Source organism: Alligator mississippiensis, chromosome 2 (genome assembly GCF_030867095.1).
Source record: "Alligator mississippiensis isolate rAllMis1 chromosome 2, rAllMis1, whole genome shotgun sequence".
NCBI classification, from domain to species: Eukaryota; Metazoa; Chordata; order Crocodylia; family Alligatoridae; genus Alligator; species Alligator mississippiensis.
The window spans coordinates 83,228,308-83,236,557 of record NC_081825.1 but is presented as its reverse complement, the minus strand read 5'-3'; positions in this window follow the sequence as shown (position 1 = coordinate 83,236,557).

The window sequence follows — 8,250 nt, the reverse complement described above, 5'->3', positions numbered from 1 at the left end:
TCCCTGCTGCCAGATCTGGCGAGTGCAGGGTTTTTTGGTTGTTTTGGTGTTTTTTTTAAGTGCTGGGAGGCTGGGGCTGGGCAGGGGATGGGGGCCAGGCAGGACAGCTTCTGGCTGTGCCTGCCTCTGGCCTGGTGAGGGGGAGAGCTGCGGGGGCTCTGCCCTGCTGCTGCTTGCCTGGCTGACATGGGTGTGGGGGAAGAGTGCGATGCAAGCTCAGCTTGCTCCAGTTGCTGCACCTGCATCAGCACTGGGAGCAGGGGCTCTGCCCTGCCACCACTTGCCAGCCAGCACGGAGGGTGCAAGATGTGGTCACAGCAGCACTGGGAGCAGGGGCTATGCCATGCCTCTGCTTGCCCCCTTCCACCTAGAGCAAGCTGTGCACACATCCTGCCACCTCCTGCCCTGAGTAACACCCCCCCCCCCAACTGGCTGAGCAGCTTGTTCCAGCCCCAATCCCTCTCTCCCCCACACCCCTTCCCTCCCCCAACCCCAAAAGACTTACCAGCTGGATATAGCTGTCAGCTGCCTGTTTAGTCTATGGCCAAATCTTTTCCCAAAGCTTTTCTGAATCGATTCGGATGCTTCAAATTGATTCGGAGCTTTTACTTGGTCTCCTGATTCAATTAGGATTTGGAGATTTGGCTCTTGAATCAGGCCAAATCTCCTCTGAATCAAATCAGCTACTGAAGCTTTGCACACCCTTACTAGTTAGGCAAAAGTAGCTGCTTGCTACTTGGTTTCACCTGTATTCAACCCTTAATTTCCTGTCCTTCTGTTATATGGCATGGTTCAGAATTACCCAGGGTTAGACCAAACTGCACAGCAAGGATCAGTATGCACAGACATTAGACACTTAAAATGGAAGTAAATTCTGCCATGTTAAGCCACACACAAATTTCTGCTATTGCCAAATACCATGCAATAGACCAGAGATAGTACCTTAAACCTTCTCTTCTCTATCCCTTCTGTTCAGAAACAAGCACATTTTAAATTTTAGCATTTTGCTCCTGTGAATTATTGATCATGCTACATCTAGGAATGTATTAGAAGTGAAGTACTGACCTGGAGCCCCACCATGAAGGCATACCTAGATAAACTGATGTAATTTCCTGCTAACAGTCAGATTCTTTTAAAGATCCTTAGAGGCACATTATTTTGTATGCAAGAAAATGTTTACAAGTGTTTAAAAAACAATGAAGTTGGATGCTTGGTGCCCTCACAAATCACTAAACGCTTTATATACTTTTGCTTTGGGAGTACAACTTCACAAATGCAGAACATTCCTGTTTTAATCTTGACCTCTGATACAAATCCTCTGCTAATCATAAAGTTTTTATGAAGTAAGCCTGCAGCAACTATATTAGTCCCATTGTTGCAGTATTACTCATTTAAAGAGCAACATATTGCATTCTTAACACACAGGTTGGGAAAGACCTAAGCAGGAAGAGCTAACAATCTTGTTAAACATTGCCATGAAGACTGTATGGAAATTAATTCTTTAGACCACAATCAATCTACAATTACAAACTGTAAATGAGATTTTATGTAGATCACTTCATTTATTAAACAATTTCCCAAAATCTGAAAAAAACCCCCATGGACTTCAATAAGTTCAATTAAGCATCCCTAACTTTCTAAATTAATATGAATGTTCTTCCTTTAATGATTGCAGTTTAGAGGAGCATATCATTTTTTTTCTGTGCTTTTCTCTTCCCTAGTTTATCTGGAATGACATCTGCATGACTTCCATCTGCCTCTCATGCCTTCTCAATTCAAGAGGTAACAACATCATGCATCGTCTCTTGCCTGCTCCCCCATGCTGTTCTTCCTCCTTCTCTCTCAATAATCTTCTCTCCAAAATGTCCAACTTGAGAAAGCAGCACCAGTTAGGATTACCTTCACATAAAATAAAGTTTAGCTGGGTAAAATTATGCTAAATATTACATGCACAGTGGGCATGTCTACACTTTCAAAGAACAATTTTTCCCACTATTTAGTTGGTCTAATAAAAGATATCACACTTACCTAAAGAACCTTGTCTGCCTTAGATACTTTGCACTTAGTTTAGTACTTCCTTAATAAAATAGTAACTAAATGCATGTACCTAGAGTTACTGCACAGTAGCACCAGCGCACGGTTATTTAGTGAACCATATTAGGGCTGTGCAAAACGGCTATGTCTTGTTTCGATTTCAGTTTCTGTCGTTTCGAAGGACTGTGATTCGTTTTGGATCACTGCTCCATTTCAATTCAATTAAATCTGCTTCGGAGTTTCAACTGTTTCAGAAATTCAGATTGGCTGGTGGTGAGGCAGGCGCAGCCAGGCGGCTGCAGGTTCTCCCGTGGCTCCTCCAGGTATGCCTGCCTCTCCCCGGATGGGGAGAGCCATGGGAGAAGCCCCATGGCTGGCCTGCATGGCCTCGTCCCATCTAGCCTAGTCTCAGCACTTTAATAAAAAGCCCCACTCTCACCAGCTGCAGGAGCAGTGATTGGGGCCTCTGGGTGCTCATGGCAGAGCCCCCTGCTCAGTACGGGGCAGTGGGAGGCAGCAGGAATCGCTGTCCTCCACCTGGCACCCACACACCAGCTGCACCATGGTACAGGTGAAATGCAGCTCAGCAGGGTGCCGCACGCTGTCTGAGAGCTAGCTAGCTGTGCAAAGGGGCTCTGTCACAAACACCCAGAGGCCCCAGTTGCTGCTCCTGCAGCCCATGAGTACAGGACTTTAAAAAAAAAAAAAAAAAAAAAAAAAAAAAAAAAAGTGCTGGGAGGCTGGGTTGGGTGGGAAATGGGGCCAGGCAGAGCAGCCAACCCATCTATGGCCAGACCGGATTGATTCCATCTGATCTTGGAAGCTACGCAGGCCCGGGCCTCATTAATACCTGGATGGGAGACTGCTTGGGAATCCTGGGTGCTGTAGGCCACCTGTCCTTTTGGTAATTTTAGACCAGTCAGTCTGACCTCTATTCCTGGGAAAATGCTAGAGAAAATAATCAAAGAACACATATGTGCAGGCCCAGCAGGGGAAACGATGCTGAGGGGAAACCAGCACGGGTTTGTCACAGGTAGATCCTGCCTGACAAACCTTGTAGCCTTCTATGACCAGGTCTCACACTGCCTGGATGCGGGAGCTGAGGCTGATGTCAACTTCCTGGACTTTAGGAAGGCCTTCAACACAGCTTCGCACCCTATCCTTATTGGGAAGCTAGCAGACTGCAGAGTGGATGCCTACACGGTCAGGTGGGTGGCCAACTGGCTTAGGGACCACACCCAGAGAGTGATGGTGGATGGTTCCTTCTCGGCTTGGAGGGAGGTGGGCAGTGGAGTCCCGCAGGGTTCGGTCCTTGGACCGATATTATTCAATACCTTCATCAGCGATTTGGACGAGGGTGTGGAGAGCACCCTCTCCAAGTTTGCTGAGGATTCCAAGTTATGGGGCAAAGTTAGTACACCGGAGGGCAGGGAGCAGATTCAGGCCAACCTGGACAGGTTGGATCAATGGGCAGAGAGAAATAAGATGCAATTTAATAAAGATAAATGTAAGGTACTCCACCTGGGAAGGAGGAACCCCCAGCACACCTATAGGTTAGGGAGTGTCCTTCTCAGCAGCTCGGAGGCAGAGAGGGATCTTGGAGTCATAATTGACTCCAAGATGAACATGAGCCGGCAGTGTAACGAGGCCATCAACAAGGCCAATCGCACCTTGTCGTGCATTAGCAGGTGCATGACTAATAGAACAAAGGAGGTGATGCTCCCCCTCTATGCAGCACTGGTCAGGCCACAGTTGAAGTACAGTGTTATTTTGGGTGCCGCACTTCAAGAGGGCTGCGGGGAATCTCGAGAGGATCCAGAGGAGGGCCACTCGCATGATTAGTGGCCTTTGTGATAGAACCTATGGGGGGAGGTTGAGAAAGCTGAATCTTTTCAGCCTTCACAAGAGACGACTGAGGGGAGATCTTGTGACCGCCTATAAATTTATTAGGGGAGGTCAATGGGGAATGGGGGAAGCGCTGTTTACTAAGGAGCCCCAGGGAGTGACTAGGAATAATGGGTAAACTAGTTGAGAGTGGATTTAGGTTAGATATTAGGAAGAAATTTTTCACAGTAAGGGTGGCCAGGATCTGGAATGGGCTTCCAAGAGAGGTGGTGCTATCACCTAGCTTGGAGGTCTTCAAGAGGAGGCTGGATAGTCACCTGGCTGGGGTCATCTGATCTCAGTCCTCTTTCCTGCCAGGGGCAGGGGGTTGGACACGATGATCCATTGTGATCCCTTCCAACTCTACAATCTATAAATCTATGAATCATAGGGGCTCCCATGGCTCCCCAGGCTGTGCTTGGCGTGGGCTGGGCCGAACAGACTCAGGTGCTGGCAATGACCCTAGCTGGCAGTGGCAGCATGCTGTCATCCTGCACACAGATCTGGGGGCCTGCACCCCCCTGGGAGGGCTGCGGGGCTGTGCCAGACTCCTCCTGGGGGGTGCAGGCCCCTGGATCTGCGCACAGGATGACAGCAGGCTGCCATCCCTCCCAGAGCACTGGGATTGGAAAGGACCTCTGGGACAGCTCGCAGACACTGGCCAACTACAGATGTCAATATCAGAGCAGTCTTTCCGCCCCTCTTCCCTCCTCCCTCTTCTTAGTTTCTGTTTCCCTGAAAGTCTGGCTCTGAAACACTTCTGAAAATTTTTGGATGGTTTGGATGTTTCGCTTTGGAGATGTTTCAGAGCCTTCCGTTTCATTTTGGGTGCCGAAACACCTCCAAAATGAAATGGCAGCTGAAATTTCACACAGCCCTACTGCATATTAGTCTAGTAACACTGCACACTATGCTTTTAGCATGGTTTTTGTCATGACACACTACCACAGTGTTATTAGGTTAATGCGCAGTAAACTTCTCAGGTAGATGTACCCAGCCAGTGCTTAACAGTAAACCACAACTGCTTTAATCAGTTTGAAAGAACAGGTCCCTTTCATTTACAAACACTGCAATGAGTATTTTCCCTTTTGCACAGTAATAAGGAACTACATTTTAAAAGAAATAGATTATGTAATGCACTTGTTAATCAGTACATTTATACAGCATGCTTAATTTAAAACAAGCATTACATATAAATGTTCAAAATACAAGCTAAGTAAGGTTTAAAGGCCATGTATTGAATTCAACAACTCCATTCCAATTACAGTTACTCTAGAAAATGTTAAGTAAGGTAAATTTATTCCCCCTACAAAACTTATATGGAAAAATCTATATATGTTTGCCAATGAAAGAATCCAATTATAAATCAGTGCCCAAGGTGTGTCTGTAAACTTTAGGTCAACTAAGAACATGAATGTAGAGCAAACAGGCAATAATCACATAAGAACTGCAGCAAGTAGAAAGAGCACCAGGGTCAGAGCTGTCCCTTGTGGGAAGTGAGCAAATTGGGGCGACTGCCCCAGGCCCCGTGTCCAGCTGCTCAGCACCCTTCCTGAATCCGCTGTCGAATCTGGCCACTCACCTTCCCCATCTCCCCCTGCCCACTGCCAAATCCACTGTCAGTTTCCTCACATCCAGGGGTGGGGCCCCGCACCCTGCTCATGTCATCTCTAACCAAGGCACAAGAAATCGAGAGAGCATGTGGTAATGAACTGTCATTTACAAGACCAAATACAACCGTGCCTAAATTGTTGCAAGCCCAGGCTTTATTTGGTAACTACTTATCATAAAAGCTCTGAAACACTGGCTGTCCATTTTGCATCTGCCTGAAGCTAATATAACTAGAAACATGTACCATCAGTCAGGTACACAGATGATCTTAGAAATGAAGTAAATAGAAAAATATTACAAATGTCAGGGGTGGATCCAGAAAGGGGTATGGCAATGCAATTGAAACACCCCCCTCCCCACCTTTAGTTGTGCCGCATGCGAGCCCTTGGCACAAGGTTTGGCTGGACACACTGCTGGAAGGGCAAATAGTGGCAGCATTCACTCTCTGGGCTCTGGAGTGGTGTAAAAGCAGGGGTTCTGATGAACTCAGATCACTGCTCTAACAGAGCTCCATCAAGAATCTGTGCTGACCAGGCAGTGAGTTCAAAGCTCACTGCACATACATAGCACAGCCAAAGTGCTCCCATATTCCCCCCTTCTCCCATTCCTGGACCCACCACCGAGTAATATTTATCTGATTCAACAGACAGTCCAAAGCAGTTACTCTAAGGGCACAGAGATTCTCCTGTTTCCTGTTAGTCCCTTTGCAGGATTCTCCCTCCGAAGACTAATCGTTGACACTTGAAGTCTGAATATTAGGTTTTTCAATGCTGATTAAATTAGTGATCTGAACTGAACTTGTCCTCCTGCTTAACACAAATACTTGCGATGTCATAGGGATAGCGGAGACCTGGTGGGACTCCACCCATGACTGGACCATGGGTATAGACGGCTATACCCTGTGCAGGAGAGATCAAGTGGACAAAAGGGGCAGGGGTGTAGCTCTCTATGTCAAGGAGAGCTACATGTCCCTGCAAGCTGATATTGGCAACCAGGGTGGACAACTGGAGACCCTCTGGGTTAAAATCCGTGGGAAACACAGCACAGGGGACACAATGGTGGGAGTCTACTACAGACCTCCCATCCAAAGTCAGGAGCTTGATGAGTTCGCCAGGGAATTGACTGAGGCTGCATGCTCCTGGTCCACAGCTGTCGTGGGAGACATCAACTACCCAGACATCTCGTGGGAAGAGTGCTCAGGTAAATCCAAGCAGTCGCAAAGCTGATCATGGGGATAACATTCACCCACGCCTCAGTGAGAGCTACAGCCCAGGACACTTGTGCAGCACTGGAAACTGCTAGCTGTGTACCCACCACCCATAGAACTACAGAGCGATAATGGCCCTCACTTCTGCAATCATCTTGTGTATGACTGGATCGCGAAACATGGCATGTTATGGACATATCACATCCCATACCATCCGCAGTCTAACGGATTGGTAGAGAGAGTCAGTGGCAACCTCAAATGCAATTTGTGGTTAGCTCCTGGCCCAGCTCTTACGGACTGGGATTTGAACCTAGACTGAGCTATCAATTGGGCCAATAACTGACCGTGTCTGGGAGGCTGCCCTATGCAACAGGCCTTTAGATTGGGTAGATACCACAAGCTGGCAGTACAGAAACCTAGGGGTAGTGACCTGGGAAAGCTCCAGGCAGGAGCTCAGGTGGTAGTGAAGCATCCTCAAGGAGATAAATGGGAGGGGACACTATTGGCAAAAGGTATGCATAATACATGGTAGGTATTTAAGTCAGATTCATCTAATGGGAGCCAAGCTCCTTGTTGTCTTGTTCCTACAGACTGGATCTGTCCACAAATGCAGCCACAGCCATTCCTAATTGAGCCTGCCACTGAAGACAAGTACTGCTTTATCACCTGTCTGAACTGACTGGCATCATGAAGTGGTGGACTGTTATAACTGTATTCTTATTAATGTCTTATTGTGTTTCCTGGGTAGGGCATGTCTACTATTCCTTCTTATTACACAGATGTTAATGAACTTGCTCCTGAAGACCTAAAGGAGTAGCCTGACCTTGAAGAGCATCCCCCGAAAACGTGCTCAGATGACCTTCACATGGTCCAGCCGCAGTATCTGTATTGAAAGAAACCCGCCACCCCAGAGCAAGTGAAATCCTGGTCTCTAAGTAGAAGAAACAGGATAGTTGACTGGCAGGGTGGTAACTGTCAGTGCACCTGTAGCACCAGTTATTATCTTGGGTACATTCCCTACTGAAGGCTGGAATGGCTAACTGTGGGAGGGAAGGTAATTGTTGTAGCTCTGCTTGTTTATGGGTTTGTTGTTCCTGAGGGAAACCCCATTGAGCTCAATGCCCCTGAGTCTGTGCCCCCAATTGTGCACTCTGTATCTGTTCAGCCTCTAGAGCCACTGCGTTTATGGGAGAACCTACCCCCTCCCATTCCTATGGCTGACAACACTCTCCAGTGATAGTGTGAAGCCCACCAGGTGGGAGGGCACGTTACAGGTTGAAACAAAGTTATTACATGGTTTATAAATCATACCTACACAGAGGCATGGTGGAATAGTACCACCTGGGATTTGTGCAATTCGTGTTGCTTAGGAGCTAAAAGTGGAGCCGTTGCTCCGCTGCAATTAAGTAACTTTACTTTTAGGGTGGATGAGAACCTGATGGTGTTTAACACCAAAAAATGCAAGGTTCTCCACCTTGGCTCAGCAGTGCTACGCTGGCTAGCACTACGGATGA